The 12,989-nt window shown below is 45.3% G+C and overlaps 1 long non-coding RNA gene across 1 annotated transcript; it reads right to left on the bottom strand.

Annotated features, from left to right (window-relative positions):
* Positions 1-253: 253 nt before the first annotated feature.
* LOC144094391 (uncharacterized) lies at positions 254-5,702 on the bottom strand. The gene is made up of 3 exons (XR_013306498.1): positions 5,610-5,702; positions 3,415-3,645; positions 254-424 (listed from the first exon to the last, which is right to left on the bottom strand). It is a non-coding gene; the product is annotated as an uncharacterized LOC144094391 (long non-coding RNA).
* Between the last annotated feature and the right edge of the window lie 7,287 nt (positions 5,703-12,989).

Genomic DNA, 12,989 nt, shown 5'->3' with positions numbered 1-12,989 from the left:
TGATCTATAGACAGGCCATACACTTCCTGTAGATTTCTGTCTATAGACAAAAGTCTACTGGACCAGTAGACATTGGTCTATAGACATTCCACAGTTATGTGGCCTGGCAATGCTGTAGACATTTGTCTATAGACAGTCTATAGAGCTCTGTCTAAAAAACCTTATAGACCATTGTCTGTAGACTGCCTATAGACAGTCTACAACTGTTGAAAAAGGTCACCACAAGGTCTTCACAAATGATATGACGATCAATATACTTACAATTTAGTTTATTTCCAAGCTATGCAGGCAAGGAATATGCAATACATGCACCATAAAAATGCACCACATAAAAATAAATGTTGAAAGTACTGGTCCGACTATAGTTTCCTCAGAAGCAATCTTGCGACCTGTTGTCTGCAGTCAGTCATCCGGGCATGTTGACCTGTACAGTGGAAGGAAAAAAATAAGAGGAAGTGAAAAAAAAATTCCCACTCCATCTCTACAAATGTGCTTTACAACACAAGGCATCTATATCCTGGCTAACCCATTCAATAAAGCTAGTCGATGTTTTGGTTTGGTTTTATGTGGTCCAAAAACCCAATGTGACTCAGGCTATGAGAGGCGCCGTAGTGGAAGGTTGCGGAGTAATTTCGGCCACCTGCGGTTTCTTGCCGTGCACTGACATTGCATAGAACACAGGCCTCTAGAATTTTGCCTCTATCAAAACACGACCGGCTAGACCAGGATCGAACCTGCATCATTCAGGTTGTAGTAGTAGTACAGTTTATTTGGGACAAAAAATATACAAAAATTGTCTTGGGTGAGAAGGCTAATGGCATTTTTGCCTGATGAGGCCATTCCACCCCTGACAGCAGTGGCAACCACTATAGGCATATTTGAACACATTTGCAGTACAGTACATCGTATAACAACCAATATGTATGCAAGCACACAAAAGAAAACAAATGGACAACCCTGAGGACTGTGTGCATGCTTCTGTATATGGAAAAAAAAGGTTTACAGATTCCCGAATACTATTTACACGTACAACACACCGAAACATCATCCATGACACAAAAGAAATTCTTTGACTTATTATTCCATTATGTACATATATCTTAGTGTTTTCTTAAAGTAGTGATGGGTAGATTGGTAATAATTCAAAGGTGGCTGGATATTGATTCAATAAATTTGCTATTTGCATACATAATCTCACATCACCATAGTTGGTGCAAGATCAGGGCACCTGTATTTTATCTTCCCTAAGGAGATGTGGAGTGTGTTTCTTTTTTATTGAACCTCAATATTTGAATGGTGCAACATATACTGGTGCACGATTTCCAGAAATAACATATATTTGAATAGCTTACTGATCTCTAGTATGTCATAGATCTTAAAGTATGGAAAGCAATGTTCTATTTTTAGAATTTTCGAATACCATATTGAGCGCTTTTGCAGAGGGTGCAGCTAATCAAGGTTTCTTTGTGTTGTGTCTGACGATACCAGGGAGCAGTATGTTAAACGTGAATGAAAGAGAGCATAGTAAGTTTGTTGCTTCACTGGCAACCTGTTTAATATGCCAAAAACACGTGAAAGTTCCATTCGGAGAGCTTGTGTCCGAATTCCAGAGAAACGTTCAATGAAAGATAACATCTAGAAAGCAAATCCTCTTAGACTGGTTGATAATGTTATTCCAGAACTTCAATTTGAACTCACTATCTTTTTTGCTACCTTTAGGCTTTAAAATCAGGTATTCCGTCTTGTTTATCTTTAGGTCTAGTTTATTAAAGGTTAACCAAAACTCTAAATAGTGAAGCCATTCATTTGCTTCCCTAAACGAAGCTTTCATTGCAACCTGAAATAAAATACATTAGTGTCATCTGCATGTAATACCATTTCAGTGCAGCCTGGGGTGTTTACAAATTCACTCATAGATATCAAGAATAATATGGGGCCTAGAAGGGATCCCTATGGAACTCCATATTTAATAGTGCCTCGATCGAATTCGGTGCTCTTTATTTTGGTGTATTTCTCCCTGCAAATTAAACAGCTTTCCATCAGGGCATGTGCCGTACCTTGGATTCCATAGAATGGTAGCTTTATTAATAATATATCATGATGGACAGAATCAAAGGCTTTCCTGAAATCAAGAAATAAACCCAAAGTAAGCTTTCATTTCTTAATGTTGTCAAGAATTGTCTGTTTATTATAAAGTAAAGCAGTTTCAGTTGCCTTATTCTTTCTGAATCCAAACTGCTCTTTTACTATCAACTTATGCAGAGTGAGGAAATCGACAATTCTTTTGTTCATTATGTGTTCAGCAACTTTTGAAAAGACAAAGCACTGACATTGGTCTATAGTTGTTCAAGTATTCAAAAGCACCTCCTTTATGAATAGCTGGAACACACGCAAGCTTCATTTGGTTTGGAAATATCCTTACTTGAAGTATGCAGTTGCATATATGCATAAGGACTGGAGTTACCAGTGGTGCTACAGCTTTCACGGGGGAAACTTTCACATCATCGTAGGCTGATGCACAGTTGTCCTTCAGTGTCATGATTATGTTGAGGACTTCTTCGGCACAAGTTGGAGTGAGAAATACAGCTTGAGGACATTGAACATTCATGTATTGTTCACACGATAATGTACGATGAATATCATTTGAGGCACCAACTTCTACAAAGTGCATGTTGAAAAGGTTTGCAATGTTTTCGTCAGTTCAGTCCTGTGTAGGTAATGCACAGCAGTAATGTCATCTTGTGTAATAGCTTTAACTTGCGGCTTTTCTACAATCTCATTAACTTTGCTTAGCAAGTCCTCATCCCGGGTTTCAGTCTATATGAAGCTCTAGGGTTAGAAAGCAACTACGCCACTCCAAATCACCTAGGTCCTGCTTCAGCTGAGTTATATCACTACCTACATAGTTAGATTCCAGCCCTTCAACTCGCTTCGTTAGTTGTTTTGTAGTTTTTTCTTGAACAGTCAGGTGGTTCTGAAAGTCATCAAACTTATCTGAGAGCAACTGCATTTGCGACTCAAATGCATCAAACTTTTTTGACAAAGGCAAAAGAGCATCAAGCTTCGTTTCAGTCTGCAGTAATCTGAGTATCATGTCGGAATCATGCTGCGGATTTTCTGTGGTGCTTGTGCCCCTGTGGTTGCCTCGACAAGAGTCACATTTCCATGCTTTCTTTTTGGCTTCACGCTTAGCATTGAAAGATTCTTCTGTTATTCCCGCACATGCATCACGATGAAAATTAAATTTGCACTCTGAGCATGTTGCAAAGATGCTATCAGTGAGTACAAGACTGCAAGCACAACAACGAGCTATAGTACACTCAGATCTTTTACAAAAAACCCATCCACTTAGCAGCAGCGATGACATAAAAGGAAAACAAAATCACATTGAGTGAGGCATTATTATGCACAAACCTGCACAAAGGCAGAGACGGTTACATGATGCTCGTAGCTACGGTCACCACTGCCAAGTGAGGTCCCAGTGGAAGGAATAGTCTTTTATAGCCCACAGTGAACCGTTAATGCTGTGCCGGATTTCTGGGTGACACCGACGACCACGCCTTCCTGGTCCGCTGCTCGAGACTACCGTCCGTCTTCAGGGCACGTGTGATGAGCAGTAAGATGTACGGCTGCACAATGGGTAATCTGCACAAAGGCAGAGACGGTTAAGTGATGCTCGCAGTTATCGTCGCTACTTTGCAGTGGTGACGATAACTTGACGTAGCTTTACATAACATAACTGACAACTTGGCATAACTTGAGCACCTGAAGAACACGATAACCACTGAGCCATCGCGCCGGATTCATCATTTCAGTAAATATGCATGACAAATTCTAAGTGGATGTCATAAAACATTCTAACTAATACCCACATTCCTTGCAGCACTCTACCTCTATACTAAACACCTACTGCAAATACTGACCACTGTATGCATTCCCTTTACATTAATTGGAACAGAATACTTAGAAGAATTGTGCCACTTATCATCATTGACTCGCTACAAGCTGTTGAGAACGCCGCCCCATAAAACGTACATTCAGTGGTCCCAGCAAAAGGATCCCAACTGGAGAATATTCAAGCATTTATTCTTATACCCGCTATCGAACAACCGCTTCAAGATACCCTGCATGAAGCCTGGCACGTACGCCGATAATCAAACGGGCACAAGCCATGCAAAACCTACCAGGCAGACTGCAAACCAGTTCACCACGGTTTTGCGCCAACTTGAAACACTAAGACGAAACAGCATACTCATACACCAGCGCGTGCTCTCTGGAACAAGTGGGTTACAGCGCTTCCATGCCGCGCTCATTATCCAGAAAAACTCAAGCAGCACATAGTGGCTGCAGCAGTGCCATTTCGGAACCAGACGTGAGCTTCAGACAAGCTTATTATTGTAAGGATGAAATGCCATCTCAAATTCAGTTAAGTTTTTACTTCAAGTGCAGCCCGGACAGAGCAGTAAAAACGAGACACTTGCATGCAGGTACCCTAACCTAACGCTGATAGAAAAATCAACGAAAGCAACGAACACGCTCAAAGTAAGGATTATTTCATTGAAACAATTAACGTGTTCATCAAAAGGCGCAGCCATGATAAAACAGCGCGAGCAGAATTGCATTCGTGGCACAAATAAGCGCCAAGTTACACTGGCGTTTTTGTAATGTAGCAGTCTGAGATCAGAAACGCATACTCTGCCTCTCGCACAATTGGTACTGGAGAAATTTGTGCACGCGTAAGCGGGGTTCATGAACGAGCCTCTCGGAACGAAATGTAAGCCATCTCTTGTCGAGGCGACCTTTACTCAGCTTTCAAAATGAATTGCCCGCAGGCCAGCGGCGGCGGCCAACGGCTCGGATAACAGAGATGGACGAATCCATACGTGTGCAACGAAAGGGGAGACGGGATGCAGGTCGTAGGTTCTTTGCGGTGTTTGTACACGCTCGCCATTTGCGCCGGCAACCACTTTTTTTCAACCATCACTCTTTTAGCATTCCTCCACCGCCGCTTCACTACAACTTTGACAAACGCCTCGAGCTCTAGTCAATAGCGTTACAAAACATATTTGGTGAAGCGTCGCTGCCCACGACGCGCACCGAGTGAGCGGCTACAACAAGCAATTAATGCACACCTCTCAATGAACAGCACTCCACGGTCCCGACAGGCGATAACACAAAGAATAAAAAATAAATGTAATCCACCTCAGAACTTGATTGAGCGTTTCCGCAGATGCCAAGTAAATCGTGCTCACACGGCTCTAACGCATAGTTTCATTTCGGCCTTCATTCACGGGCTAAGCGATATTTCTGGCTGTGCACCTACCTTTCAACACAGAAAAGCCAGTAGAGAGCTCGCGAGGAGGGCTTACCGTCCCGGGTTTCGCACCGAGTGCCTTTCCGCGCGTTAGGAAAGACATAGCGGCACAGACGTAAGCGCATTATTTGAGAACATGGCGGCTGCCGCCGCGGCTCACACAAACGTGCTTAACGCCGTTTGCAAACGTGGATAGGAAGTTTGTCGCTGCGCACATAATCTGCTCTCTGCTCCCACAACACTGCTTAGAGTGGCTAAGGAGACCAAATGAATAAAAATAACCATGTAGACTTACCGTAAGCGGACGATTAAGTTGAATTTCAATCAAAACGTAACCCACGACAGAAAACGCCGCCGACGCCGACACACTGGCGCACACGGTCGTTTGCTGCCCGGATGATTTTCCGCCGCCTCCAGGCAAAATGGGTAAAAAGTGAAACAGAAACCAATTTCACGGTCATGTCTATATTGTTTGCACTCTTGTCAAGTGTAGCTTGCTCTAGCATCCAAGAACACAAAGGGCCATTGGTTTAAAGCGTAAATTCTCCACTCGCGCTTTAAAAATCTTATTACTTTCGCGAAAACCAAAACCGAAACCTTAATAGTTCGTCAGCGCGCGCCGCATCTCCCATCGAATAGTATGTGGCGCCATTTGCAAATAATTATAATGCTGCATAGCATAACGTCTTTTTGGCGTGTGCTCGTGTTTGGAAAACTGGTATGGACAACAGCGTGTTATCGCCTGCGATGCAGCAGGTGTACGGCGAGGAACGAAAATATACTGGGTTTCTGATTGTTGAGTCGCAACACTTTTTCACGTAAATGCAAACTGCAAAGGTATAAATGGCATATCTTAATTCCGCAGAGAACCATGATCTTTGAGACTCTTCTAATCATGTTTCTGAGAGATGGGCACATCCTTGAATTCTCACCCCCATTATTCCCCCTTATTTTACAGGAGGTTTTAAGGAGAAATAAATGTACAGTCACTGATGAAATGCTTCTTAATTAAGCGCGTTGGGCAGTAACGATAGAACGATGTAATGGTATATTCTCGAGCGATTCCTTTAAGGGAGAGCGTGTTCGTTTGATGTAGTACAGTTTGCAGCACCCTTACTTCAGAAATGGATGCCTTTCCTCACTCTACCTGTCAGCATTAAAGATTATTGAATTATATTCCCAATATGCGTCGCGGTTTAAGGAAAATTAGCTCTTCAAAGCTTCTAAAAACAATGTACAGGAAGATATTTGCATTGCCGTTCGACAATATTTTTTTATTCCTGAAATAGCAAAGGAAGCGGAGGACTCTGACAATAGTTGCGGTCACCCGATGCAGTTTGGTTCCTGGGGGTTTAACGTCCCAAGCCAACTCAGGGAATGAGGGACGCCGTAGTGAAGGGCTCCGGAAATTTTGACCGTTTGAGGTTCTTTAACGTGCACTGACATCGCACACTACACGGGCCTCAAGAATTTCGCCTCCATCGAAATTCGACCGCCGCGGCTGGCAACGAACCCGCGTCTTTCGGGTCAGCAGCCGAGCGCCATAACCACTTAACCACCGCGGTGGCCCAATGCAGTTCTACTCAGCATTCAGTGCGAAAAGAAAGGGATATTTTATGGACTTAGTCGAAAGGCAGTGTATACATGGTTAGATAAAATTAGGATTTTTATAAACAATAGAAAATAGGTCTATAGACAATAGTTCATATGCAGTCTAAAGATTCTCTATAGACGATAGGAAATTAAGGCGGTTAGAGATTTTGGTCTATAAATTGTCTATAGGTCGTCTATAGACAAATGGCTGCTAAGCCGGTTATAGACTAGTCTATAGATGGTTTATAGATTGGCTATAGACGAAAGGAAATTATGGCGGTTATAGGCTTTAGTCTATAGATGGCCTATAGATTGTCTATGGAAAAAAGGAAATAAGGCAGGTATAGACCTTAGTCTATAGAAAATCTATTGACCGCCTATAGACAAAGGAAAATTATTTCTACTATAGACTTTGGTCTATCGATGGACTATAGACTTTCTATGCACAAAAGGAAATGAGGCAGTTATAGACTTCAGTCTATAGATAATCTATTGACCGTCTATAGACAAAGAAATTTTTTGTCTGCTACAGACTAGTCTACAGGTATTCGGACCTTATATAGACTGAAGAAATTTAAAACGGTTACAGACTTTAGTCTATAGATAGTCTATGGACCACCTATAGACGGAAGGAAATTAAGGCTGTTATAGACTTTAGTCTATAGATAATCTATTGACTGAAAATAGACAAAGGAAAATTGTCTGCTATGGACTTTAGTCTATAGATGATCTATAGACAGTCTATGGACAAAAGCAAATAAGGCGGTTATAGACTTTAGTCAATAGATAATCTATTGACCGTCTGTAAACAAAGGAAATTATCTCTGTTATAGACTTTAGTCTATAGATAGTCTATGTTCCATCTATAGAAAGAAGGAAATTGATGTGGTTATAGACTTCAGTCTATAGGTAGTCTATGGACCACCTATAGACAAAAGGAAATTAGGGCGGTTATGGACTTAAGTCTAAAGATGCTCTATAGACTGTCTATTGAAAAAAATCAAAATCTTAAGGGCGTCTATAGTCTATAAAAAGTCTACAGACAGTCTGTAGACCATTTTCATAAGGGATGTGTCTATGGAAGAGCACGTGCACGCTGTTTCAGTTGTAGTTTCTTCTAGTTGTGCAACCCCCTCGCACTGCACGTGCAGGGGCGTACGTGATGTTTGCTCTGTGTATCTCTTATTTTTTCCCAGCTCAAAGTCACCCCTACTACTCCCAAGGCTGCCGTGCAGTCTCAAAGTGTAGGTGCCTACGTGACTCCCTTTTTGTGTGTGAACTGTTTGGTGCCTTTTTTTGGTCTGTGTGTGTGTGTGTTTTTTTGGACACCTACTCAGTGCTCTCCGCGGATGGAAAGCTGCGCCTCGTACTCCCGGGATTCTGAGCCGCCGCACTGCATCCTTGAACCCGCCAGCTGCCCCGGAAGGGCCGTCGCCTTCGGGGGCCGCCCAGCCTGCGTCTTTTTGGATGGACTGCCGCCGCGCTCCCCAGTCAACTATAGCTTTGTTCGATTCAGCAGTGGTTCTCTGCACCGTCGGCACCGGTTCACGGTGCGCTGCACCAAAGCCCTCGATTCACAGCGCCCCCTGCACCATTGTCCGCGATTGATTTGGGTGCAGCCGTAGTGTCGCTGTGGTGCAAGGAACCTTGGCACCGTCCGTGAAGAAGGTGCAGGAAAGTTGTGCACATGCAGACAGCTTTGAGCAGACGACGCTAACATGCTCGTAAGTATTGAAGGTGAATTGAGGGAGGTCGTCGCTGTCGTCGGCGGTTCCCATTTGATTTTGCGAGAAAATGACGCTGAAATATACGCGACAGCAGGTATCTTTCTGTGTTTTTGTTGTACCTGCTACTTGTAACAGATAGCTAAGCCGTCCGTGTGCGTGCGAATTCACACAAAACATTTTTTTTTCACACGGCGCAACAATGGTGTGTGAGCTGTTAAAAAATACGGGCAGGGCGAATCGCGGGAGTGTTTTGGCGGCGCCGGTACCTCTGCCTGCTGCGTTAGCATGCAGGCATATGCTGCTGGTTCGCCGCTGCCTAGACATTAATTCTGCTGCGGCTACGGGGATGCCGGGGCTCACGCAAAGCAGCGAGGTAGCTTTTGAACGGCTTATAAAGAGGTAAATAAGCGAGGCGGGCTCTCGACGGTAATTTGTGGGTGCCCCACTATAGGCGTCGGGAAATATATATGCAGGGCCTCGAAGCCCGCCGAAAGTTCGAAAGACGCTTTTACAGTACTTCAGAATTCGGCTGCAATCGGTCCAAACAAGTGAGTTGCGGCAAAGGACAGCACAAAGTCGGTTCCTGGTATTCATTGTCGTAATAGTACAACTACTTCATAAGAAGGAACTATGTGATGTCCGCGTCGTGGACCATGGCCAACTCCATGGACGACGCAAGTCTCGTTATGCACGAAAGCGACGGCACACAAAAAACACACGCGAGAACTGCACCACTGAACACCTCCACGGCGAGCAGACGACAAGAGCTGTCTGCACGCGCTCGATTGAAAATTGTCGCTCATAAGGTGCGGCGCTGCTGACGCGCTGAACCTGCACCACATTTCTGCACTGCGCTGGCACCAGCGACACTTTTTCAGGACTGGTGCCGTGAACCAGCTACGAATAGAAAAAAGCTACTATGTTCGCGCCCCTTCTGAACTTTCTTTTCGACTGTCACTAACTGGACATTCTCCTTCGTCGTGATCTCTGCAGACAATTTCTTATGACAACGTATAACTTAACTGAGTGTATTTAATGTGATGTGTGTTTCCGCAATCAGTAGTAATTGTCTTGTTAAATGTCCATTCCTTTCCTGTAAAAGCTGTCGTATTCCTCGTATCGATTCCGTAAACGTTGTTCTGTTGTCGTTACCGCTTAACACGCCTCTGTCTCATTCACTACGTTTGCTTACCGGCTACGCTGCGCATCGAACGACCACCCCCTTATTGTCATGACTCGGAGATGACTTCGCGTGATCACCGAACCCGTGACGCCGGTGCTCACTTATGGAGCCGAATCGTGGAGGCTAACGAAAAGGGTTGAGCTTAAGTTGAGGACAACGCAGCGAGCTATGGAAAGAAAAATGATAGGTGTAACGTTAAGAGAACGGAAGCGGGCAGAGTGGGTGAGGGAACAAACGCGCGTTAATGACATCCTAGTTGAAATTAAAAGGAAGAAATGGGCTTGGGCAGAGAATGTACTGCGAAGGGAAGGTAACCGCTGGTCCTTAAGGGTAACGGAGTGGATTCCAAGAGAAGGCAAGCGTAGCAGAGGGCGGCAGAAAGTCAGGTGGGCGGATGAGATCACGAAGTTTGCGGGGCTACGATGGCCGCAGCTGGCAAAGGGCAGGGTTAATTGGAGAGACATGGGAGAGGTCTTTCTCTGCAGTGGGGGCAGTCAGTTTGATGATGATATTGATGATCCGGATCAGCGGCCACTACCTGCCCTAAGTAGTCATATCCACTTACCACTTCCAGCTCCTCGCGACAAATTGGGAACTGCTGTTCCCTTGCGAGACTATTGAACATTAGTTTGGTTTTCTGCATGTTAATTTTGAGACCTACCATTAGGCTGTGCCTGTCCAACTCATTGACCATGCTTTTCAGCTCAGCTCCTGAATGACTTAGCAAGGCAATGTCACCAGCGAATCGCAAATTACTTAGGTATTCTTCATTAACTCTTTTCCCAACTGTTCCCCATCCAGGCTTGGGAATAGCTCATGTAAACAGGCGGTGACTAGCATTGGCCATATCATGTTTCCCTGCCAGACCTCCTTCCTTATTGGAATTTTATTGCTGACTTTGTGAAGGACTATCATACCTGTGTAGTCGTTACAGATATCTTCCCGTATTTTGACATAAGGCTCTTCTACATCCTCATTCCGCAATGCCTGCATGATTGCTTAGGTTTCAATTGAGTCAAATGCTTTCTCGTAATCAATGAACACTACATATCGGAGTTATATTCTGCGCATTTATATATCGCCTGATTAATAGTGTGAATACGGTCTATTATCGAGCGCACTTTCAGAAAGCCTGCGAGATCATTTGGCTGATCAAACACAACGCAAGGAAACACAGCGGACAAAAGCGCAGTGTTTTCTAGCAGGCGCCTCCGGAAAGAGGAAAAGCGACGACGGGGCATTAGAAAGTGATCGAACGGGACAGGCTCAGTGCTTTTAACAGCCACAAAGGAAGACCGCCACACAAGACTTGTAGAAGAAGGCTACCTCCTTCTTTCTCTGCATACCTGTTTTCATGTTCCTGATTCTCCAAGCCCATCTTGATAACCGGCCATCCTACTTATGGGGCAGTGTATGCAGTGTACGCTACGCTTGGCCACGCACCCAATGTACGCTTACAAAGACATGGGTGGAATTTATTGAAGCGAAAGCTTCACTACGCTAGGTAAAGCCGCTCTTCGCGTGGCACTAAGTTTGACCTTTCTTACTAAGAACCGAGCAGAAACCACGTGACAGCTTTGACGTCACAGCCGACGTCGCCGAAACCGAGCGCTCGCCTCTATTTCTATAGGCCGTCGGCGTTCATTGTGTTCATTGCCGTTTCATTGACACCGTTATAGACACCGATGATTTTAAGGAAAGGAAGGTCGCATAACTTGCTCCCTCAGTCAGCGGACGTCTCAGTAGCTTTGAGGTACGTGGCAGTGGTGGGAGAGAGATAGATGAAGGCTGCATGCATTAGCACAGACAACGCTGTGGCAGACAAGCGGCACTGCAGCAATAGGCCCCAGCGTTCATTGGGTGGCCAACCTCTCGCGATCAACCATTAATTCAACCGCCACCTGCCAGAGTGCCAGCGTGGCGCGTTGCATATATAGTGTGCGGAACGCACGCAACGTTACAGATGCCAAGCCGAGTCTACTTGACCTATAAACCAAAGCTTTCGCTCTCTAACCACGTTCAGCAGTAGTTAAACCGTAGCAAATTTTTATTATCCTAGTGAAATTAACCCAGCATTGTTATCCCGGCGAGATCTGCACCATTCTTTATTTCTTTGTTAAAACCGGCTGATGGATTAAAAGTGACTCTAGCCACACGACGAAGAATCCCGTTCCATATATATTTTCTTTTGGAGAGCAATGGTCAGAAGAGCACAAAGACAACAAAGACGCCTTCGCCGCTCCCCGCTAGCACGTGCAATTCGCAGAAAAAAAAGAAAGCTCGCTTCGAATTTTCGCCAGCAATGAACGCTATCTATGTTCTTCTGTCGTTTTTATTGATACATTTTTCAAAATTAACGCTTGGTGCTAAAATTTTGTCGTAACCTCCTGTGGAAATTTCCTTGCTTATGCCACTACATATTGGACGATTCCCCCCATATGGGTATTTGCCATGTTTTAAGAGGAAGAAGAAGAAGAAGATCGTTCGTTGTTCTGTTTTAGGCCAGTCCAGTACAGTGCCACTCCGAGATCTTTCCTGCGCGCAAGAAACGCCACCGCGTAGGCCCCAAGTGCTACCTTTACTCTCCCAGGCATCTTATTCCCGAGAGGCTCCCCGCGCCTCTGTCCCAGTCTACATCCCGACCCTTGACCAACTCCCCACCTCCCTTAGCGGCGTCCGCTGGCCGTGGTCGCCTCCGGTTATGGCTGAACATGAATACCACCATGCCACTTCGGGGCCAGACGCCGCCCGGGTCCTCCCAGACACGGCCGTTGCTTTTCAAGCTCATGACGACACAGTTCCCGTCCCTGGAAACTTCATCGACGTCCGCTGGCCGCGGTCGCCTCCTATTAACGGTGAGCATGAATACCACCACGCTACTTCGGGGCCAGACGCCATCCGGGTCTTCGCCTACACGACTGCTGCTATTCAAGGTCTCGGCGGCCCAGTTCCCTTCCCTGGCTCCTCAATCGACGTCCGCCAGCCGTGGTCGCCTCCGGCTACGGGTGAGCATGAATACCACCATGACACTTCGGGGCCAGACGCTATCCGGGCCTTCGCCTACACGACTGCTGCTCTTCAAGGTCTCGGCGGCCCAGTTCCCTTCCCTGGCTCCTCCATCGACATCCGCCAGCCGTGGTCGCCTCCGGCTACGGGTGAGCATGAATACCAC

Source organism: Amblyomma americanum, chromosome 1 (genome assembly GCF_052857255.1).
Source record: "Amblyomma americanum isolate KBUSLIRL-KWMA chromosome 1, ASM5285725v1, whole genome shotgun sequence".
Taxonomy (NCBI): domain Eukaryota; kingdom Metazoa; phylum Arthropoda; class Arachnida; order Ixodida; family Ixodidae; genus Amblyomma; species Amblyomma americanum.
Note: the sequence above shows the minus strand (reverse complement) of the source record. Positions and strands in the feature narration are given on the sequence as shown.